Below are 26,059 nucleotides of genomic sequence, written 5' to 3'. Positions count from 1 at the left end.
TAAAGTCTTCAAAATTATACACGGACTTTTTACACTTTGTATTATTGTGGACCCTTTAGAACATTATTATTATTATTATTATTATTATTATTATTATTATTATTATTATTATTATTATTATTATTATTATATACATGTACACTTAGTATATATATATATATATATATATATATATATATATATGTATGTATGTATGTATATATAAAATATATAGTACTATACCTATATATATATATATATATATATATATATTCATATATATATACATATACTTGTACATATATATATATATGTATATATATATATATATATATATATATATATATATATGTGTGTGTGTGTGTGTGTGTGTGTGTGTGTATATACACGTATATATACACCCACCTGCGTACGAGCACTCACCTACTTATAATAAATGCATACACTTCCACTTCCCCTATACGGCACCCTTCATCTGCAGCAACTGTTTATGTATTATGAGAATATTCAAAACCTGTAAGATATTTATAAATCTCGCCTATTCACTCTTTGCCAGGGATATTCCCACCTGAACATCGGCATGCAAATCAAAATTTCAACAAGCCATCGTGCATATCAATATGAATTTTTGAATTACAAACGACTATAATATTTGATCGCTCGTCGGTTCCAAAGGACCCTTCCATATCCATCATTGATGGTATTTCGTGTGGATTGTCAATGGGGTATCTCCCCCTTATGTAAATTTCTAATCCTCTTCCTTTTTTTATTTTATTCAGAGTATCGACAATAGGTATGGATTAGGCGATATTGTTTAGAATATGTATTATTCCTGTGCTTTACCCTAATGTTTAAACATCTGCCAGAGCTGCGCTCTTACTGATAATTTTCATTGTGAGGTTTCTAAGACTCTGACAAGCCATTTCCATGCTCTTGTTTCATTGATATCTTTGTATTAGTAGTTAGAAGGTCGTTTTAGTCACGCTCTTAGGGATCATTCCGTGGTTTCACTCTCAGCTCATTATTTTGGACAAGAATTGGCGTCCTTCTGTCGTGCTCAGTTCATTTCTTTGCGATGATAATCGAAAGTGTGTAAAAGGCTTCTCCAAAGGACGAATTTCTCCATTTCCTTTCGGCTGGACATTTTTGGAGGCCGGTTCAAGGCACCTGTCCTACTTGACTGTTTACTGTATTTCTTTCTGTCGATGTATAAAGTATAAAACTTGAATTATTAGTATTCTTTGTCTCTCCTTTTAACTGGACATTTCGAGTCCCCACTAAGACTTCCAGTTTAGCCATTTACCTTTATTCATTTCTTTGACTCAGTTTCCAAATATTTATGACATCAGCGCTCTCCAAGGCATTTTTAATACTTCCCTTTGACCGAACATTTTTTCGGGACTTGAGCAGAGCTGTTCATATATTTTGAAAGGCTCTTCCGGATTCATATTCTTCTGAGTCTTCGTTTTGCATTCTTCCTCTTGGGATTTTTCAGAACGAGCAAAACGTTATAAACAATTTTCTTTCCCGCAGTGAAGTTTATCAATAGAAGATAAGAAGAGAGTCGGACTTCCTGTCATGATGCTGTGTAGATTTGATTTTCTTAGATAATTAAGCGAGTTTCTTTTATCTGCTTTGATGTTGTACCTCTTTCGAATGCAGGTGACCCGAGGATCGAAAACAAGAGAAGACAGGTGATTTTACCTCTCTCTCTCTCTCTCTCTCTCTCTCTCTCTCTCTCTCTCTCCAGTGTGGAAGAGTTTAAAAGAAAGCTAGATAAAATCATTAGGACACTGTGATGAACAGTAAAACTGTATTTTAGAGATAAATGAGCATACGATGTTTCCTCGGATGGACTAACAAGTCTTTGAGAGATCCTAATCCTTATAACTCCTTGTAACTCTCTCCTCTACGTTTACGATATAGAAAAAGACTGAAATGTCGTAATGGTAGGAAAGTATGAGGGTATTCAAGGTTCGCCTTTTCAGAGGAGCATTTTTGTAAACAGGATCAAGCCTTGAGGGTCGATAAGGAGGAACTTCGCTATATTCACATTTGAATTGTTGGCAGTGCAAGTCATGTTAACACCTTCAGTTTGAGGGCCACAGCTAAATAAAGGATGCCGTCTTCAGTGTCTGCGGAAGTCTAATACGTCAGCAGTAGTCCCAAGGAAAGTTCATTTTCAGTAACTAACAACAGCTTTTGAATGAAAGTGCAGCATCGAACTCAAAGCTGTATGGCTGCTGTGACTTCGTTTATGGAATCATCTGAGATTTAAGACAACCAGGAAATACAAGGCTTCTAACTGGGAGTTATTCAAGTTTATTAATATCCTAAATGAGCACTGCCTCACAACGAGAATAGCACATTTCAGAATACCTAGACAACGGTTCTCTCTCTCTCTCTCTCTCTCTCTCTCTCTCTCTCTCTCTCTCTCTCTCTCTCTCTCTCGTGTGCCGTTGTTGTGATGGTCTCGTTGGAAACCGGGGACAGAAGTGATGCAATAAGGACTCTTATCTTTGCAATCCAAAGGGTGAATCCGGCACTTATTCCCCTTCTGCAGAAAGCCGCGTGCAGCGACGAAGTACGAGTTCATGATCGGTTTCAGAATTGATATGCGATACATCCGGAAGTGGAGTGGTAGAGAGAGAAATCTCCCTTGTCTTCGTTAATCAAGGCTTTACCTGTGTGAATTCAATTCGAGAATGCAGTCAGTGGAATGGAATTTCTTCTTTTCGATTGCTCTTGGCTGAGTCAACAAAAGGCTAAATTAACTCATTCCTCGGATTAGCGCTTTCTTTGCTAGTGGTTGTTTCTTTCGGAGTAATGTGTTTGTGTATGACCCTGACACGCACCTTGATTTTCTCTGTTTATTTTAGCTTTTGTGTGTCGCCGATTGCCTCCAATGAGCCTCAGATTCTTTACATAACAGTTGTTTATGAGATGTAAATTAGATTTATGATGTGTCCATTAGTAGTCAGGCTAAGATTTTTCGATAGCGGAAAATGAGATTGCATTACTGTGTAATATATATGTATGTATGTATATATATATATATATATATGTGTGTGTGTATATGTGTATATATATATATATATATGTATATATATATTATATATATATATATATATATAAACAGGATACAGGTGGACAGCTAATCAATCGATATATGAAGATCAGAGGGCAGTGGAAACAGGCTGGTACATAAAAACATCTTTATTAGTGCCGACGTTTCAAGACAACAAGTCTCATTTTCCAGGCGGTAAATAAAAGAATAAATCTTGTAAATTATAAAAACAAACAAATTATACAAAAATCTGTTTAAAACCAAATGTACATCAAGATACATTCATCATTGCAGGAGGTACTAACCTATATAGAAAGGAGAAGAGGGGCGAATGGAATAAAGGCAGGTGAAAAGCAAAGATGGTTTCGGCAGGTAGAGGGGTGGAGGAGTTTTGAGCATTCAACAATGTTACTGTCTGTTAGATAGTTAGGGATTCTAGAATAGATAGTGCTAGCTCGAAAGAGGCCCTTGTTATGATTTTAGATTGATTGTATTCTATGTTGTTACCACATTTTTTGGCATGTTCTCTTACGTTGGAAAATTCGGGATTACTCAATTTATTGCCCGTTCGATAGCTAACGCCTCTGTGAGAGTCGGCGCGGACCTTGAGAAGTCTTTGGGTGCAGCCCACTAAGTTCCTCGAGAACACCGAGGACAATCGTTCTTATATATTACCCCAGACGTCATAAGGTCCCCTAAACAGTCTTTAGTATTAATTGAATAAAGATCCAATCTTCAGAGGATTCTTTGGAATGAGATTAATTTTGACTGATCCATGATATATTGAAATAATCTGCGAAAGCCTTTGGTTAAAACTTTATCATGCATAGATTTGAAGTTTGGGAACGGTTGGAATATTGTACTTTGGCATGAAATGGTTGTTTAGAATTTTACGCACATCCATCTAACCTATTTTTTCGGTAGGTGCGGAAAATTCTAACGTATGAGGGGAAATTCATTTATTCTTTGTCCTCTGAGGAAACTCTGAGAAGGCAAGATTTATATTAAGCAAGCCTAAGGTGTTAGCGGCATCACTGTACATGTTCAACTCCTTTGTGTATCGCACACATGTTTATAAGTCTTGTGTTCCAGGTATTCCTGCTGCATCCCCACCTGCTGTGAAGTGGACCTTTCCTATCCTTAGAACTCTGGGCCCCGTAGATGAACGCTTGGGCATTGCTCTAAGCAATTATTCCAGTACTAGATCGGCCTTGGAGGGTCATTAGCGTCCTTGCTGGCGCCTTGAATTAGCAGAGTAACGTTAAAGTAGCAATACATCGTCTGTAAATTTAACCCTAAGGATTCCCTTACGTTTTTCCCTTGAATTTTATTTGGCCCTCAGCCGACATCTTTCTAATTGGTCGCAGTCAGCTGCAAAATTCCGTTGCTTGAGCCATTCGAGCTTAAATTAAAAAAAGAAAAAATATATATATATGTACTATGTATGCATACAACATATATATATATGTATATATATATATATATATATATATATATATATGCGAAAAACTTATATGTATGTATAAAAACATATATATACACACACACACACACACACACACACACACACACATATATATATATATATATATATATATATATATATATATATATATATATTATAATATATATATATACATAAATAATGTATATATTCTTCCTGAAATGTATAAATATCTATTGAAATGAAGGCGAAAAATGCCTCTTCATTCTACTCAGTTATCTCAACATAATTTTATACGATTCCTTTGCGCATGGTTAGTCTTCATTGTTTGAATTAATCTTAATCCTTCCAATTAATCCTTCCACAGTTATATTCATGTTGTTCGCATCGCCCTGATTCTTATCCAGTCTTTGATCTTGAGTCGCTGCGTCTGACTCAAAGGCAGAGCTTCGAATTTCACAAAAGACCATTACTGGGGAGAGAAAGTTTCAAATGTCGAAAACTTTCATTTACATACCTCGAGTTGACTTCTAAAGCATTTTGACTTTGAGGTAGTTATACTGCGTATTATTATTATTATTATTATTATTTATTATTATTAGTTATTATTATTATTATTATTATTATTATTCTCGGCGACGTAGGAAGCCGAAATGGTGTATCATTAAGATTTTCACCTCATGAATAATGTAACCATTTGTCAATTGTTGCATTGCCGTCATTTAGTTTGAGAGAACATTAACAAAAGTGAAGACAAATAAGCGCACACATATATAGCTACACACACACACACACACAACACGACAGACAGACACACACACACACACACACACATCATATATTATATATATATATATATATGATATATATATATATATATATATATACATAGAGGGAACTAAACGTAACAATATTTTCGTCGGAATTTAGCCTTGATACAAATCTGTACTATTTGAATAGGCAGTTATTTTTACGTAGCCACAGCTACCTCCCAACCTCTCGACTTCCTCGCACTTTTGGATATACATTTCCACCTACAAGCTCTGAATCCGAGTGGGAGAAATGGAGCAGTTTTCACTTTCTAGGGCAGGATTCAAGTCACCGCACGTCAGATATATATATGTATATATATATATATATATATATATATATATATATATATATATATATATATATATATATATGTGTGTGTGTGTGTGTGTGTGTGTGTGTAAATATATATATATATATATATATATAGTATATATATATATATATATATATATATATATACACACACATATATATATATATATATATATATATATATATATATATATATATATATATATATATATATCTGACGTGCGATGACTTGAATCCTGCCCTAGAAAGTGAAAACTGCTCCATTTTCTCCCCATTCGGATTCAGAGCTTGTAGTGAAATGTATATCCAAAAGTGCGAGGAAGTCGAGAGGTTGGGAGGTAGCTGTGGCTACGTAAAAATAACTGCCTATTCAAATAGTACAGATTTGTATCAAAAGGCTAATTTCCGACGAAAATATTGTTACGTTTAGTTCCCTCTATTTTCATTCATTCATAGCCTATCCATACGTGTAAGACCCCAAACTGAGCGGAATTCCTAAATGCTTTCAGTGTTTATGTGCGATCTCTTAAAATTGTGATTTCTGTTCGTTTCTCGAGGAATTTTTTGATCGGCAATTATATTCGATTGAGTAACTGCCCCAGAACCGAATTTATGACAGATATGTTTTTATCTCCTGGTTTTTTAAGTTTTGTCAGTCAATTAGTTTTCCAGTCCACAATCAACATCTTCTCTTTAACGGTATTTGCCTAAAAGAAGGTCTTTTACCAATATAAACATCGCTAAGCCAGAGAAGCGGATTATAATAAAAATAGAGAAAATATATAAAATCAGCTGGCTTAATTCTGCCACTTTCTTTAACAGTATTATTATTATTATTATTATTATTATTATTATTATTATTATTATTATTATTATTATTATTTTCCAAGGGGTCCACAACGATAAAAAAGATGTTCGTGTATACACGAACTCGCAACATTTTTTTATTATTGTGGACCCCTTAGAACATCATATATACTCCCGCGATAGAGAGTTTTTCCCAACTAATTAATTATTATTATTATTATTATTATTATTATTATTATTATTATTATTATTACAGCAGTTGATCCCTGACTCCATTTCCATGCCGAGAGCAGCCAGATTCGCCGAGTAGCAGCACCAATATACAGTAAATGTGCCCCACTGTCGAACCATTCCGTTCCAGAGGATTCTTTATTCCTCACACCGGTGAACTGTGGAACAGTCTCCCAGAGGATGCCGTGCATTGGAACTTCCGAAGTTTAAGAGAAAATGCTGTGCGATACTACCCTTATACTGTTTTCCTTGCAGTTTAATAGTTTTTTTTTTTTTTTTTTTTTAATATCTATTTTTCTAATAAGTGATCTCATCTTTCTGTCTTTCCCATTATCTTATGCTACTTCTATCGAACGAAAACCATAATGTTTGGACACTTGAATTTCAAGTCAACGACCCCTGTTGGTTTTTGCATATGAATGGGGGTCAGCTTCTGAATAATAATAATAATAATAATAATAATAATAATAACTAATAATAATAATAATAATAATAATATAATATGATTATTATTACTTATTATTATTTGATTATTATTATTATTATTATTATTATTATTATTATTATAATTAATATATCATTATTATTATTATTATTATTATTATTATATATTATTATTATTATTATTATTATTATTATTTTCTCAATTTCCGTATTTGTGCGCAAAATTTCCGGTGTTTGAAAGGGTTTGTCTGTCTTAAAGTTACAGTGAATATTTTCAACTTGATATTCCAATAAAAGTGTATCCCACCTTAAAAAAAAAAAAAATAAAAGAAATCATTGGCCCGAAATCAAAGCGCATATCTTCAGATCTGCTTCAGACCCATGATAACAAAACTGCAGAGCAGGACAAAACCCTCCTGCAGGTCAAAATAATGTCGCTAACCGAAGTTGCTCCACAAACTGGTAACGACAAAAAGATCTATTTTATGATCAAGCAAAAATGAGGAGCTGTTTTTTACATGTTTTGGTGAGAAGCGAACTCAGTCATAAAACGACTTTTACGTTTTAAATATACTGTAAAGTAACATGACTGAAATGTCTTATTCCTGCACACAATCAAGACGAAGTAGTTGGCGTAATTTGAACTAACATAATTAGACGTGGAAACTTACTTGTATCTGATATTGGCGAAAGATTTTTTTCCTTTTTTTTACCGCCCTTACTGTGTTACATTTGCTTTAACCGCTGTGGTGGGGTGTAACAGAATTCCCTGGGACGCCGAAATGTAATGGCATCAGGTGTTGGATAAACCGTCATGTACAGAGTATTTCCACTCAGGGAATACATTTTTTGTCCCACTTTTTATAAACGCTGAAGGTGATGAGGTATACCGTAGTTGATTCACATCAACCGTGCATCTGGTGTCTAGGTCCGTTCCTTACGACGCTCCTGATTGTTGTTGATAAGCCAATTTCAGGGCTGGAAACTCTAGTCTCTCTCGAGAGTTCGCATAGGCAGGATGTATGTTCCACCTCTCCTGAGGGATACGTCTTTCAAAAGTATCCCTCTGGAGAGGGGCATCCTACATCCTGCCTATATGAACTCTCGAGAGAGACTGATTTTCCAGCCCAGTATCCCTCAGGAGGGGTGCAACACACATCCTACCTAAGTGAACTCTCGAGAGAGACTAGAGTTTCTAGCCCCCCTGAGATTGGCTTATCAACAACCAATCAGGAGCGTCGTAAGGGACTGGCCTAGACATCAGATGCACGGCTGATTTGAATCTACTATAATATATCTGATGGAGGGTTCTCTGGAATATTACTCAAAAATTGGCCAGAAATATATAAATAATCTTTATTCTTTTAAATTTTTGGATGATTGTTCGTTGTCCAATGCCTTCAAATAACTCAATAAAGGATTACATTGCAAAAGTAATTGGCTATTACAAACATCCGTCAAAAATAACATAGTTACTCATTTGCGTTGCTTCTCTTACGTTTTCTCTTCTCCAGTAGCATAATCATCCGAGTACTAGTGCAGCAGATAAAATCATTTTTTCACTAAAATACTTCAGTTAATGATACAATGATGAAATCTGGTATGTATCTTTGCCATAGGCCACTTTTTGAAAATTACTGGGTATCCATTCAAAATTGCAAAATGACTGTCGTTTTTCTAGATGGCTGCCAGTTAAGGTTTTACTCATGTGCTTTGGTCTTTTTTTTTTTTTTTGCATTTGTCTTTGTTATACACATTTTAAGCAGAGTCAACCAGCAAAAGTAAAATTTATTTCTGTTTAGTGTCCCAGATGCTGTTTAATAGCCCCATATCAATTAGCTGGTAGAAAGTATATAAAAAGATGGTAGATCTAGTTAGACATCCTTGGCTGAATTGGCAGGAGGTGCCAGCACGGGAGACTTGAGCCACGGGTAAGTGGGGCTCTACATGGCTCTCGATGGTGTACAATGGCGCTGGATGAATGATCCGGCTAGGTGTAAGGTGACCCATACATCAATGTGCATATCAGATAAAGGTAGTAAGAGGATAGTCCCCTCAGCTTTAGTCAAGAGCTCATAAGCGTAAATTCAATCACAGGCAAAAGGAAGACCGAATGGAGTAAAATTATCTTGTCTTGAGTGAGTCTGGAAAGATTTACAGCTGTCAGAAGTCCCAACTCACCTCCATATTGGAGAAACACATCCCACTTCCGGACCAATAGCCACCAGAGGCAGATGACATCATCATTGATGGTTCGGCTTTTGTCCATGCAATGCCACCCACAAATTCTAGGACTTTTGCAGGCTATGCAGCGCTTGACTTTTTGCTAAAGAGTGCCTTTGCTAATGCATGCAAGTCAACACATATTGTCTTTGATGTGTATAGTTCATCAAGTCTGAAAGCTAAGTCCAAAAGGGGGTATGGTGGAAAACGCAAGGTGACAGAAAAAAAAACACCATTCCTTCAAACTGGCAAAACTTCTTGAGGCGCAATGACAACAAGCCAGAGCTTTTTCACTTCCTGGCGGACAATATTGCTCAGGTGTCTGCACCAAACTTGGTTATTGTGACCAAGGGAACCCAAGCACTTAGCACAGAGTCCAGCTGACTGGGGTTGGGAAAAGATTGGCGGAGACTGGGAAGTCTTCTGGACAGCCAACTCCTCCATTGCAAAGAGTTGTGAACAGCTTACGAAATGTGGCTGCAAAACTGGTTGCCATGGCAGGTGCATATGCTGCAGGCTTGGGCTTACATGCACAGTTTTGTGTAGCTACCAATGTGAGGTTTAATCATAATGTGAGGTGTAACTATAATGTTACAAATGATGCTTCAAATACATGTGAATGAGAATTTTGTCACACTAAAGGTGACACCATGCATCTTTAAAATCTTGCGTTCATTTCAGGCGTAAAAACAGGCATTGAGACACTCCATTATAGTCTTGTGCTTGTATACTTTTCAGTAACATTATGGGGTCCCTCTCCAAGATGCAATATTGATAATAGCCTAATAGAAACACTAGAGACAGATTCCCTGGCCTCATAAATGTAGGCATAGATAAAACTTTCATGTCTCTATCTTTCTTAGTTGCAGAGTTATCAAGCGAACTGTTTTATGGCTGCCATTTTGTATGCCATCTTTATCACAATGGTAAATATAGTTGTAGGAGGTTGGGTGATATCTTCAATTGACTCTTCTTCCTAGGAAGACATTATCTGAACAATGATTGATGTTATTTCAGCAACGATTTACTCAAAGTGCCAAATAGAAATTTTGCTTGGACGCCCAGATTTTTCAAAAGAAAGGTGTTAAAATGAGCACTTGTGCCAAGGTTCACGCCTGTATCACAAATCGAAGTATTTTTCTACTTATCTGCTGCGCTATAAGGATTTTTCTAATTTGCTGCTGCAATATAGTCTGCGCCCCGTAAGTTTTGTTCCACAAACAGCAGTTTTCGTTTGTTTTTCTTTAATTACAGGTCATTTACTGTAAAATAATAAATAATTAAGAAATCTTGGATCAGTATTCACATGAACTAATTTTGGTAGAATGGGAATCATTTTAAACTTATAATAAAAATATGTGTTTTTTTCACGTTTTGCATGTAAAGTAATAATATAAGGAAAAATCGTAATTTGTTTTTTCTGTTTCTTGCTCGGAAACAAAAAAAATAATAGAAACGTGAATTTGTAACAGCATTTAGCAACAATGAAAATAAAATAAAAGTATATTTTATGCCATTATAATTTTGTTTTTTTATTTGCCAATAACCTCCTTTTTTGCCATTAAATTAATTGATGAACATTACTGATTAATTGCTGCATACTGTTAATTGGCTATATTCAAATAATTATATTTTAATCATCTCAATAATATTACGTTTTTTTAGTTCATCGTACATCTCTTCCCTTTTATTGTAAAGGAAACGTCACCAATGAGGAGAACCTTCAAATTGGTCAACAAATTTTTATCTCTCTTTTTGCTTAGTCAGGGAGTGAGCCTACAAACTACTTTGTTGTTGTTCTTGTTGGGGGATAGGAAAGGTCTATGAAAAGCCTAAAAGGGTCTGAAAAAAGTTTTTTTCGTTGAGTTAAAGATACAGGAATTTTAAAATAGGATAGTTATGATTTATTGATTAGAATGAAAATATAATAAATAAGTAATGTTGATGTTTAACAGTACAGAAATATTATTTCTAATAAAATATAGCATATTTTAACTTTCATTGGTGAAGCAAGGTTCTAATTGACCATAGATTTTAGCACGTTTTGATTTATTTGGTGTACTGAATTTAGGCTTTGTTTCTGCTCGATTATTTCGTGTTTCCACTTATAACTGAGAATATTTGAACGTGTCAGCTTTTTAAGTATGAGTATTAATTACGAAGACCACTTCACGTAAATTAGGAGTATAATGTTTACAACTTATGTGTTAAAGGAAAAGCTTGCACGTGTCCCTAGTAAGCTGGAGGTCGAATCACACCATAGAACATTTTATGTTACCAAGCTTACTAAATAGTATTCTGCATCCATATTCTCATTATTTCATTTTTTTCTTATTTTTTAGCTTAACATACCTTTTTTGGGTCATTTTTTAAACGTTTCAGTAACCTACCGTACTCGGGCCTTCACATGTCCCCATTTTAATATCTTTGTTCTGCATTTCTTCACTTCCTCGGCTTCCTGCTTTAAGTAATCGTATCTTAACAGTTTAAGAAGTTTTCCTTTTCCCAGTCTCTTGTAACATTATTACCGAAAGTCAGCCCTGTATAAGAAATTCGATTTCTGAATCTCTTTTTTTTTTCCAATTTCCACCATTACAGGTCGTGTATTTATTTTCTCTCCCTCCTCTTCTTCTCTCTCCTCTCGCTCTCTCTCCGTCCTCTCATCTCTCTCCTCTCTCTCTAAGGCGGTTTTTTTTTTCATCAGCTTGTACAATTCATACTATATATATATATATATATATATATATATATATATATATATATATATATATATATATATATATTATATATATATATATATATATATGTATATATATATATATATGTGTGTGTGTGTGTGTGTATTAAAGGGACAGGACAAAAATATGAAGTAAAGAAAAGACGAAGTTTAGAAAATTAATAATAGTACTCTCGAGATAATGACGGGCATGGGACGGTGTCACAATTTAAGGCTTGGGAACATAAGATGTATGGTTTCCAATCATCGTATAGCAAATTGCATCTCCTAAAATGAGATCTTCCCACATGTAGGCCATTCACGTTACGAGTTGCTCGCCTACCGATTTGGGAGTCGCGAGTTCGATTCCCTGTGGAATCAGAGGAATTTGTTTCTGGTGATTAGAAATTCATTTCTTGACATAAGGCTGTTCAGATCCACATACTAAGCTATAGGTCCCTTTGCTAGGTAACCAATTGGTTCCTAGCCACGTAAAAATATCTAATCCTTCGGGCCAGCCCTAGAAAAGCTGTTAACTAGCTTGATCTGGTTAAACTAAGATATACTTAACTTTTTTTTCGAGTAGTTAACTAAGATTTAACTTAACCCTCAAGGACAATGAATGCCGTCCCCAACTCTCTTTTAGGAAAAAGTAAATGAAAGGGATTAACCTATAATAGGGCCAAAAGTAATGTTTAAGTTTTGCAAACCTTGAATAGAATTGGCTGGGTGAGAACTTTCACTTGTGGGCTAATCGACCTTTAATGGCCATCCATTCAAATAACATATACTATGTCTATAAAGGAGAGGAAGCGTCCTACCCCTAAAGTAAGCTTTTATAATATATATATATATATATATATTATATATATATATATATATCTATTATTATTATTATATATATAGATATATATATATATATAGAGAGAGAGAGAGATGAGAGAGAGAGACGAGAGAGAGAGAGAGAGGAACTGAGAGAGATAGAGAGAGAGAGAGAGAGAGAGAGAGAAGAGCGAGAGCAGCACTCAGTGGCGTGGTCGGCTTGGTGTTGGCCTGCCACTTCGGTGGCCGCGAGTTCGATTCTCGGGCATTCAACTGAGGGGTTAGAGATGTGTATTTCTGGTGACAGAAGTTCACTCTCGAGGTGGTTCGGAAGTCACGTAAAGCCGTTGGTCCCGTTGCTGAATAACCACTGGTTCCATGCAACGTGAAAATACAATATATATATATATATATATATATATTATATATATATATATATATATATATATATATATATATATATAATCAATAGTGTTTTTGTTAACGATTTTAAGGACGATAAAGCATCGGCAATTCATTTACTATCACTATCATTTTTCTATTTCAGAAATAGAATGATTAGCGATCTCAGATATATTCCAGAATGAAAACAGAAATGGAATTTGAGAGTCATTCCTGCAACTATCAAACAAATTTCGAAATATCTTGCAGTTCTGAATATAGTTCGGATGTGACATCCGATGGCGCAAAACATGACATAGAATGAGAGAACATTTTGTAAATCATTTCCTTTTTTCACTAGGATCTTTCGCCGGTTTTCTAAATCAATTTTTTTTTTTTTTATTTGTTTATTGTTACAGTGTGGAACGAAACGTTGATTACTTTCAAGCATAAATTTTATTAACCGACAACTTTTAGTTTGATACCTTCATTAACACATTTTCGTAACGGAGCTAATTAGCTTGGAAAAAATAATGGCTGTGAACTGATAGCTTTTGGTTCAGTACGTTCATTAACACATTTCGTTACAAAACTAATAAGCGGAAAGAAAATAGTTATTATATTGCTGCTCTGAGTTCAGTACAATCATTGGAACATTTTGCAATGGCAATTATTTCGGTGATTCAGAAAAAAGAATCGGTTTCTTATATCTTGTTTTACATAAGTTCACCTGTTTCCATATCTTGAGAGAGAGAGTTAACATTTTGAAACGCGAAAAAGTCTGGTAATTCAAGAAAAGCAGCATTTTTAATATTTGCTGTTTTAGATAGCATAAGTTCAGCTGCTCCCATGTCTGAGAGAGAGAGAGAGAGAGAGAGAGAGAGAGAGAGAGAGAGAGAGAGAGAGTGATAAACATTCGAAAAGGCAAAAAAAAAAAAAAAAAAAAAAATTTACGAAAGCTGCATTTTAATATTTGCTATTTTAAATAGTATAAGTTCACCTATTTCCATATCCCTCCAGAGAGAGAGAGAGAGAGAGAGAGAGAGAGAGAGAGAGAGAGAGAGAGAGAGTTGCTCTCCCCTGGAAATATTGTGAGGACAGTAAATTGCTATTCCGTAGCGAAATAAATTCTTACTCCGTATTTGTAAGGATTATTTTCCACTCTCCCCCTGCAACGCAAAGTCTCTCTCCGGTTGACCCATGAGAGATTAATCTTTATTTTCATCCAGATCTCTCTTTTTCCAAAGCCGTAATACGTTTAAAATTTAACTTTATCTTGACACAATACGTAGAAATCTCGTCCTCTATTTTGGGGGAATATTATTTTGTTTTATCCTGTAGGACTCGTTCTCTAAGGGATATTTTCCTGGGCGCCAAATTACCCAAAGCGTAAACAGAACTTGGTGGTTTTATAAAGTTTAAATTTGCCATTGATTTAAGGAGTATAATCTTTATTATCATATAGTGAGGCGTTTTGCTGTAAGTTCTAAATTATGTAGAACTTTTTTCTTATATAGTGGAGACTCCAGCGTTTGTATTCATTCCTATTACATTATTGATAACGTTTATCAAGAAGGCTGGAAATTATCGGAAAAATTCTCGCCCACGGCTACAAGTTTCAACAATAAATTCAGTGTATTTATGATGTGCGAACTGCCTCAGCACGAGTTCCTGACTGTAGTCATGACGTACATACGCTTCTCTTCACTGCTATGTATCTCAGCACGCTGATTTCATATGGAATTCCGTAACGGGGTAACCTGTTTAGTTCTGCCCAGGTAGCCATTTCTCTCCGGGAGAGGAACGCGTTAGTCATTTGTTTCCTTGATATGTTAAATTCCCCGTGGATTTTCGTGCAGCATATGCAATGGTCTCATGCTAAGAAGAATTTGTTGTCCAACTTTAAAAATAAGCTGTGAAGAATAAGTTATCCAAGTTTCAAAAATGATGTTTCCCTCAAATCGATAACCTTTTCAAAACTGTTCAGCAAAAGGTTTTCATTTCATTGTTCCTCGATCAAACGTAGAAAAGAATTTTTTATTGGCCAGTGCTATTCGCAGATTATTTCACATGAAAATAGTACCGCAATCAGTTCGATTCACTTTTCGTAAGCACATTCGTTATTTTCAATGGTAAGCTTCATAGGACTGTGTACTCATACCGCAAAGGTGACGATAATTGAAGAGTCTGTAGCTGAAAGTCTCGACGCCATAGACCATAGAGTCATAGACCTTACGTGCCGTTCAGGAGATCTAAGGTACTTTCATTCTAGATACTTACTTACGGGCCAGTGATAAGAGACGCTGGTCTCGGACTGGACGATGGTAATTCTAAAAAAGGATTTAACTACTCGTAAACTATCGTTGTCACTCAGAAATGACTATAACAGCCCTGTTTCTAATCTCTCACGATACTCTGTTTTTTTCCATCTGTCCACCCGCCTGTGGTGTTTGCGTATGGTAACACTGCGTCCTGGGCTTTAGATAGTTACGCTATGAGTAAGTTTTAGGTAAATAAAAGGATATCTGGGTGTACATTTGCAACTGAAAAGTGTTTTAATAATTTACAGTATGCGAATTACACCATTAATATTCGAAATGATACTGTTATTATTGTTGAAAGTAAGCTGAATGTAACTATCTAAAGCCCGGGACGCAATGTTACCATACTCAAACACCACAGGCGGGAGGACAGATGGAAAAAAACCGAGTATATATAGTTGCCTCTCGACCGCCATGTCTACATTACTTACAGATATCGAACTAATTTTAAGAACTTTCGTGAACTATATATATTATTATCTGAAGATGTAAACAGTCCAATCTTGATGCGTATTACCAACGATACGACAATCAAAATGCCGTACAGATTGGTTGATTGCGTTTTATCTAGCGTTATAACTACTAGGGTAGTTTCCTGATGAATCATTTATTAATGAACAAATAGCGCATCTTGCATGCAGTTTTAATTTTTGGCCGTATATTGTGAACATTACTTAACCAACGGATTTCACATTGACAAAGTGTTTGGCGATCTTCCATATCTCTTTTTCTCTCAACAGGTTGATAGTTCCCAAATTGTTATTGTCAGGAAATTACCAAGAATGAATTCACTATGGCTACCAGTGATAACGTGAAATAAGTCCAAGTCGACTGGAAACCTTACATGTGAAAGGCCCTTTTGGGGTAATCGTAAGGTCATGTATTTGCACCGAGTTGTACAGTTATAGGAAAAGGGAGATAGATTACCCTCGACTTGTATACACGCAGGTTATAATAACTTGAAATCGAAATCATCCTCGATAAAAGTCATGAAGAAGTTCATGATAAAATTTAACAAAAAAGGAGGAAACAGCGGTATGCTTTGTCAGTGATGAACTCAACAGCAAATTAAGACAGAAATGTAGGAAAGACGAATCAGAACTAAGCAGGGAGCTCGAAACATTAGGCAAAGAAATTATTAAAGTATTCGAATAGACCGAAAGGAACTGTGCTGTACATTTTATCTCCTAAAAGTTTATCTTTTATTGTTCCATTAGAACTTGAATCCCTAAACGATATCAATATTTTCAAACCCTCACGGACTCTGGTAAACATCATACATCCGAAGGTAATATCAGCTTGATCAAAGCAAATGATTTTTAGCAAAAAATAAAAAAGTGAAATCATATATCAAAATCGTTTATAAAGTAGACAACTAAATGTAAATCAACCAAGTGATTCTGTTTAAAAGAGGCTAGCATCTATACTCGAAGAACCATTCCCACCAACTGCTGTTAACCCCAATTTTCAGGCCATATTGCCTGCTTATAATATAAACTGTTGCCATATTGACGCACTTCTACTGAGAAAAGAAAGAACTGGCACACTCACAGATATTGTGGTTCGAATAAATAAGAAAGGTCAAAAGATATTATTGATACGTTGTGATTGTAATAGCCACAATACCTCTTAATTTCTCGAATTCTTTACGCTTTTTGGATGTGCTTGTCACCACAAAGCCTGAGACCCAAATGCAAGAAAGTGAAGATTTTGTGAACCGGGCAGGAGGATCCAAAGCTGCATCCGAAATATCAGAAAGAGGGAATTGTGGTTATTAGGTACAATACCATAGTTTTCTAAATACATTCCCTTTTTGCCGTATAGAGTATACATTCATATTTGCTGCCCAAAGGGTGTCAGTATCGTCATGCAAGGGTGTCAGTGCCGTCATCCAAGCTGCAACTTCTTACATTCTTTTACAGTACCTCCGCTCGTATTCTCTTTTTGCCACCTGACTTTTCTATCCACTTTAACAATTGTTTCAGAAGCGCCTCAGTGGCGTAGTCGGTACTGTGTTGGCGTGCCATCTCGATGGCCGCGAGTTCGATTCTCGGGCATTTCCACTGAGGGGTGAGAGATGTGTATTTCTGGTGATAGAAGTTCACTCTCAACGTGGTTCGGAAGTCACGTAAACCGTTGGTCCCGTTGCTGAATAACCACTGGTTCCATGCAACGTAAAAACACCATTCAAACAAACGAATACAAACAAACAAACAATTGTTTCATAGTGTAACTGCTGTGAGGTTTTCCTCCAATTATACCTATCACACCTTACTGCCAGTTTCCCTTTAAGCGCTGAATGACCTCATAGGTCCCGGCACCTGGCCTTTGGCCTAAATACTATATTCTATTCTATTCTACAAATTTGCGAAAGCAGGCTAACCCAAGAGCCCAGTGTGACCCAGTGTCAGCTGAGCGGGGTCTATCAAATATTTGTTTCCCAAACGAGTCCCATCAATTCCATCCACATCACCGGAAACCATATCCAATTCACATATTAAAAATTCCGTAGATCTTGCGGAAAAATTAATTAGGAATCCTATTGATTCAAACACCGGATTAATTAGTTCTGATGCGCGTTCACTTTTCACAAAGGTCCCAGTTGATCGTGTGTTTGTTTTTCTTACTGATGAAAGCAAAAAAACTCATTGCCTCTCGTTAGAGCTCGAAAAATGGTAATTTGCATTAATGGATGTAAGTGTTAATAACTACGTTCACTTCTTCACAATCAATAATTTAGCCAAGAAAGATCTGCCGTCACTTACTTCCATGATTTTCATGTTTTATTTGAAAGAAATACGTACCTGGGATGACCAGTATAATTAAGACGTATTTTGCGTATTGTTCGTTTTCACAAAAGAATTGTAATTTTCTATTCCTAACAATACTATCATCGCCGAAAATTCCAAGGTTAGGTGAAGATTAAATGAGTCAGAAACAGAATCTGCCTCGAGATTGTCTGAAAAAAAGATTATTGTTATTAATGTTTATTTATATTCAGTAGATGAAACCTATTCATATGGAACAAGCCCAGGGGGCCATTGACTTGAAATTCAAGCTTCCAAAGAATATGGTGTTATTAGGAAGAAGCAAAAGGAAGTATAGGGAATAACAGGAAGATGTCCCACTTATTAACATCAGCTTAAGGAGATTCGTAATAAACACAGGAATTTCTATTGTTTAGGAACATTAAAGGCTGTATTAGGATTTATTTTTATTTTATTGTGAGGCTAAATGAATAGGAGGAACACTCACGCACGCATATACACTCATATACTGCCTTCCGTTTTCCAAGCAACTCTTTAAGAATGAGGTTGCCAGCCCTACGCCTGCTTTACTGAACATGGCTGGCACTGATATCCACTTACAGCTAGAAAGATAGGTGGGCGGTAAACCAAAGGGATTCACGGAGGCGTGGGCTACGCCACTCAGTCATTTATTTCAGTATTTTTGCTTTCTCTGGGAATAAGCCTACAAAGTACTTTGTTTTGGTTGGTGTTATTATTCTTCTTCTTCTTCTTCTTCTTCTTTTTCTTCTTCTTTTGGGCGGTAGGAAAGGTTAATGAATAAGCCTAGAAAGGTCTGAAAAAGGGGTTTCGCGTCGAGTTAAAAATAAATGAATTTTAGGATAGGATATTTATGATCTATTTATTCGAATGAAAATGTAAAAATAAATGATGTGCATGTTAAACAGTACAGGACAATTATTTCTAATAAAATATAACGTATTCATTTTCATTTTCGTTGGCGAAACAACGGTCTATTTAACAGTAGACTGTAGCGCGCGCCCCAAGTAATCTGGAGATCGTATTACACCTTGTTTGAGATGAGGCTGCCGGATTCATGTCTTCACCATCTTGGCTGCAGCCCTCAATAGTCGACTTAACCACATAGTACCATGTCACTGATTTGATTAAATGAGCACAAAAGATTAAGTACAAACCACACTCTTCGGTGGCTTTTTTGTGAAACAATGAACATTATCTTGTAGACTAACGCCTCTGCTCCTACCATGGCGTTGATCTATTTCAGTTTACACCTGTTTCTCATTTATCTTCATATCCTCGGATAGACTGGAAGAGGTTTCCGGGAGTGGGATGGACAAAGGAGGGTATATATATATATATATATATATATATATATATATATATATATATATATATATATATATGTATGTTATCCTTTTTCTTCTTCAGCGGGTAGAACCTTCCGGCCCTCAAGTCTCCAAGGATGAGGGTGGCAGCGTCTCTAATTTCTTAATTCCATCTAATGCCGTTATCTATTCGCACTTTGGTTAATAATGGGCAGCATGGTAGGTTTATGAACCACGAAACTTGCAAACGTGAGCCCGGATTTCTGCTGCTGAAGATAGTTTAAGGTGCCATTTGATGAGGTCTATGATAACATCCAATCTGGATTTTTTAATCATTCGATATTCAAATATTTTCAAATAAATTACCATTCAGCAATAGGAATTCCGTATACATGGACGGACACCATAATTCATGACGCATACTCATTCCTCAGTCCTAGATCTGTTCACACTCATTCCTAAATGTGTTCATGCTCATTCCTAGATCTATTCACACTCATTTCTAAATGTATTCACACTCATTCCTAATTCTATTCACACTCATACTTAAGTGTATTCACACTCATGCCTAAATGTATTCACATTCATTCCTAGTTGTATTCACACTAATTTCTAGATGTATTCACAATCATTCCTAGATGTATTCACACTCATCCCTACATCTATTCACACTCATCCCTAGATCTATTAACACTTATCCGTAGATCTATTCACACTCACTTTCTGGTGATAGAAGTTCACTCTCGACGTTGTTCGGAAGTCACGTAAAGCCGTTGGTCCCGTTGCTGAATTACCACTGGTTCCATGCAACGTAAAAAAAAACACCATACAGTATTCACACTCACTCCTAGATGTATTCACACTCATTCCTAAATGTATCCAAACTCATTCCGAGATGTATTCACGCTTATACCTAGATGTATTTATACTCATTCCCAGATGTAATCAGCTGGCGTTCTTCCTTTTCACATGAAACGAGGCGACAAAAGCGCCTCTCGTCGACACGACTTTTAAAGAAATTATTTGAAAGAAATGAAGCTCGTCGCTTTATTCCGAGTTACTTTTCCTTTCCGCCTCTCGGGAGTTCTGTCTCCCTCTCGCATTTCTGTGAGTTCACTGAAATATTTTTTTCCCGATTCTTTCTCATTTCATTTATTCATCCTGGTTTTTTCTTTTTCTTTCGCCCGAAAACAATGCGACGCGTTTCGTGTTTGGGCCAAACTTCCTCCATTCTTTTTTTTTTTTTGGAGAGATTTTTTTTCGGGAATATTAGTGGGTGCCCTGTCTCTTTCAAAATAAATTTCGCCGAGATGTTTTTTTCTTTTTCTTTTGATTAATTGTGCCTGGTTTCTCAAACGTCGGAGCATAAATTTTTGCAATTGGGGAACACCGTCCTGAATCACATCGAAGAGGAGAGAATAAACGCAAAAAAAAATAATAATAATAACTGTTCACAGAGAAATAGGTTAAGTATAGGACACACAAAATGGGAAACAACATTGGAGAAGTAAAGGCAAATTGTCTATAAAATAGCCTCGCTTCCAAACTAAAAGCAAAAAGCGCAAAAAAAAAAAAATGTTTCAACGAATTTCCACGATTCCTTTCCACTTTGATCGCGTAATTATTCATGAATGGAATCTGTCTCGATTTTCCTTTCTGAAATTATAATTGGGGAGCGTGTTCGATTTTTCACTCCTCATATTTGTTTTCGATGTGATCGACTGAAAGCCCGCAACAGATATTTTGGATTTTCGCCAAATACTCGCTTGGCTGGCGTGTAGCGTATGAGAGAGAGAGAGAGAGAGAGAGAGAGAGAGAGAGAGGATATTTTTCACTACGACTAAGAAATAAAGCGCGTACAGTCAGAGAGAAAGAGGGGTTCCAGAACAATACCTGGGGAGTTGTTGAGCATGGAAATTTACCACCAAACCAAAGTAGAGAGAGAGGCACGTACCTGGGTGAATTCCGAATAGTAGGTATCTTCGGCCGTAACGAAAAAGTGAAATGTCGCTCGACCGTAGTGCCATCTCTTATTTAAACACAACTGCGCGTACCGTAGTAGTGATTAGAAGCAGAATGAGAGCTCCGGCTGAATAGACCTGGATGTACGACATTCACAGATAACCTAGAGACTGACTATTCTCTTGTCCGCAGGTGTGATTCCCCGTAAGGGAGTTAGCCCTTTACTTTAACTCTTTTCCCATCACCTTTCCTCAGTCTTGCTCCATGTAGGGGGTTACTGCCATCAGTGCATCTCATGCGGTGCACTGTAGGTATCACTCTAGCTGCGTCCCTTCGGCCCCTAGCCTCACCCCCTTTCATTCCTTTTAATGTACCTCCGTTCTTATTATCTTTCTTCCATCCTACTTTACGTTTTCCTAACAATTGTTTCATGGGGCAGCTGCGAAGTTTACCTCCCGTTCAACTTTTAAAGTCTTTTTACACTCACGTTGCCTTTCGCCGCTAAATGACCTCTTAGGTACCAGCGATTGACCTTTGGCCTAAAGCCCTAAATTATGATTTTCTTTCTTTTCATCAGTCTTGCTTTCAAACCATTCCACCTCCCACTTTTCACTGTCTCAAGCGGCGAATGGCTGAAAGTGCCCAACAACTTGCCCTTATACCCGACTTCTCATAATCAAATCAGTCTTAGGTGTCATTGAACCCCATTCTACTTATATCTGGAGTGTTTACGGGAAATTGTATTTGACAACCCCCTCCCTCGTCACCCCCTCCCCCAAGGGGAATAGTGGGAAGGTTACAGTAAGTCAATGTAAGGCCCGAGGTAGCAGCAAGGGTTGATAAACTAATTCAAGTCTGTTATTGTGTTCATCATTCACCGTAAAATTGACAGTTTATATTCAAAAATTAAGCTATAAAATATGATATTTCAATTTGCTGAATAATGCCCCAGATGAAAAGAAAGAGTCGAATACCTCCTATTGTAGATTCACAGCAACCGTGCATTTGATGTCTAGGCCAGTCCCTTACTACTGATTGGCTGTTGATAAGTCAATCCCAGGTCTACAAACTCTGTCTCTCGAGAGAGTTCACATAGACAGGATGTATGTTCCACCTCGCCCGAAAGACGTATACCTCAGGAGAGGTGGAATATACATCCTGCCTATGTGAACTCTCTCGAGAGACTGAGAGTTTCCAGCCCTGTGATTGGCTTATCAACAGCCAATCAGTAGCGTCGTAAGGGACTGGCCTAGACATCAAATGCACGGTTAATGTGAATCTAATATAGTAACTAACGTTACTATTTTCTTAAAGAACAAAGAAATCGAGAGAGAATTGTCTTCCTGGATGAGATAAATGATAAGTATGAAAAGTAATAATTATGAAAATCGATGTACTTGAGGAATTACCGTTAACTCGACTAAGGTCTTTCAGAAATTTTATCTGTGCAAATGGAATCCTCATTAGTGATGATACAGTCGTGGTTCTAAACCTTTTTTGGCCCATGTACTCGTTCACCATATGTCAGAATGTCAGCCACACCCCCTTTCTAAAATTGTCTAGCTCAAAAGGTGCATTCCGAATAATATGCATACAATACTAAAAATCCCGGTTCACAATTCCTCCTAAGGGGGAATTCGCCCCACCTCCTCGTCCGTTGAGTACCACTGTAGTACAGGAATGGGCTCGAAAAGCATGAAAAGGGATACAGAATCTCCTCCAGGAGTCCCGGATGGATCCTAGGGCTCCCAGTTAACAGAGGGACATTTCTCTGTTGTTTTGGAATTATGCAAGAACACATGCAGTAATAAAGATCTTGTATGTGTATGTCAATTTGTAACCAGTCATGATGATTTCGCCGAGAGGTGGGGAAACGATCTCTCGACTGGAAAAAGAATAAGGAAATGGAAAGGATCTGGAATAATTTTTCCTTATTCCTGAGAAGCTTGCCAGGAGAGAAAATGAAGAATTAAGGACCTATTCAAAAATCTTGATGAGATGATAGTATCTGCGAGCAATGCCATTGACTTCAATAGACGTTGCTTAAGAGAAAAAATATGCCTAAATTGCATATACATACATACATACATACATATAATATATGTATATATATATTATATATATATATATATATATATATATATATATATATATATATATATATATATATATATATATATACATACATACATACCGCAGTCATTCATAGATGCATGCATACAAGTTCATGGCCGCTAATCTAAAACTCAATATTTGGTTATTTGAGCTTAACAGTTATCTCATTTGAAGTATGCTTTCGGTATAATATATATATATATATATAATATATATATATTATATATATATATATATATATTAGATACGTATATAATATATATATTATAAATATATATATCATATATATAAGGGGAAAAATGACTCCAAAATCACAAAATCAAATTCCTGTCAATGTATAAATTCGCTCATGTCCTCGCAACCACACCTGTAGAAAATGGCAAGTCAACTTCCTCAGTTTGTTGGTCACCATTCCTGCCCGACCTCAAAGGGAATTGCATTACAAATGCAAACTTCCCTGCACCGAATACAAATACGGACGCAGCTGCTGCTGTTGTATTCTAGAGCAGCTACAAGACCAACCACCAGATTACGCTAATAGCGTAATTTGGTGTAGTGAGCAGCTTCTGTTAAGACTTCGTTCACGAATGAATATTTTTTTTTTTTTTTCTAAAAAAATCGTACTTGGATCTTTGACGATGACTACAAATAGGTTTGCAAATGAGAAAAAGCCACTAGCACGAACCAGGAATCATTCTTGTACGTCATAGTTGCTAATACAGCTATTTAGCAAGGCAGCTTTGTTGTTCCCTAACATCCGCTTTCATATTACTACACACTTGATAATTCTAAATGGCTCCAGTATGGAAAATTATAGTAAATATAAGAAAGAGGATAATTATAACTCCTTTCCTTATTCTCTCTCTCTCTCTCTCTCTCTCTCTCTCTCTCTCTCTCTCTCTCTCTCTCAGCACTAAATTGCCGCACATTAAACGTTGATATAAGCATTAGATCCCATTTGCCCGTAATTACCGCTTGATTTGCTTCCGGCTTAAATCCCCTCAAAGCACAGAGCAGGCGAGGTGTTAAAAGAGGATTTTCCGAAAACAGAGATTAATAGTTTTCAGGTGAAAGGTTCATAGCTTACTGCTCGTTTTATCGCTTATTGCAGTAGAAAAGCTGGTGTACCCGTACCGTCAAAAGGGGCGATATTACGTATAAGTGAGGGTTGGGGTAACGTGCGTACGTGTCGTATACTCGTATAGGGGTCAGTGCTGAAAGAGAAGCTCTCCCCGGGCTGGATGATGGTTAGTCTAAACATAGGGTTACTTTCCCGTAGACTATCATTACACACAAAAACAAAAAATTAATTTTTGCATTTATATTACTTTCTATGTAGTAGGATCGTAGTTTTCATAGACAAACGACTGGAGAAGTAAGTATGATTTTACACGGAGCATGAAGGGGGCAAAGTAACTTGTTTGAAATGAATCAGTGTCTTCTGTCAGGAATGATATGAATAACAGTAGCTTATGGTTAGTTAAGCGGCTTGAACATCGGTGCGTAATATGATACGGGATTAATGTGGAATTCGGAAATACAAGGCGTAATCCGACCTCCAGCTTACTCATGGCGTGTACTAAAATCTACAGTCAAACAGAGCGTAGTTTCACCAACGAAAATTAAAATAGATATATACTCTATATTTTATTAGAAATAATTGCTCTGTACTGTTTAACATGCACATTATATATTTTTACATTTTATTCCTAATAAATAAATTATAAATTCCAAGACTATCTGCCATATAATGCGCAACAAAATATTGATACAAACTAGCGAAGAGAAAGCCGAGCATGACCTCTCAGTAGTGTGGACCGATGCACACTGGGTCTTGTGTGGTCCTAGAGCCAGTTTGAGCCTGCCAATCTGTGGTCACAATTCCCCCTTGGTTGAGAATCGCTGGTCTAGACGAATCTCACCAACCTCCCGTAGACATTCCACACACCCACACACTCAATAATAGGAGAGTGGAACGTTTCGGTGTCAAAATGAATTCTGTATTGTGAGGGGAGGTTGCCATAATTGCTGCAAAAAAGGGCAGCAATTATCATAACATAATTTCAGCCTTTTTATAATCAATGCTTGACAGAGTTGCTCCAGTATGTCCTTGGAACTTTCATAAACATTAACAGATGTTAGAGAACGTGGTAACATTCGATATGTTTCACTACTGTAAAGGTCCTATGATAAGATGCTTGAAAATTACTCCTGTTTGCTTATATGGTTACACAAACATTCACACACAAACTAAACACACACACACACAACACACACAACACACACACACACACACACACACACATATATATATATATATATATATATT

This window comes from Macrobrachium nipponense, chromosome 1, assembly GCF_015104395.2.
Source record: "Macrobrachium nipponense isolate FS-2020 chromosome 1, ASM1510439v2, whole genome shotgun sequence".
Taxonomy (NCBI): Eukaryota; Metazoa; Arthropoda; class Malacostraca; order Decapoda; family Palaemonidae; genus Macrobrachium; species Macrobrachium nipponense.
The sequence above is the reverse complement of the archived record's forward strand: the minus strand, read 5'-3'. Positions refer to the sequence as shown.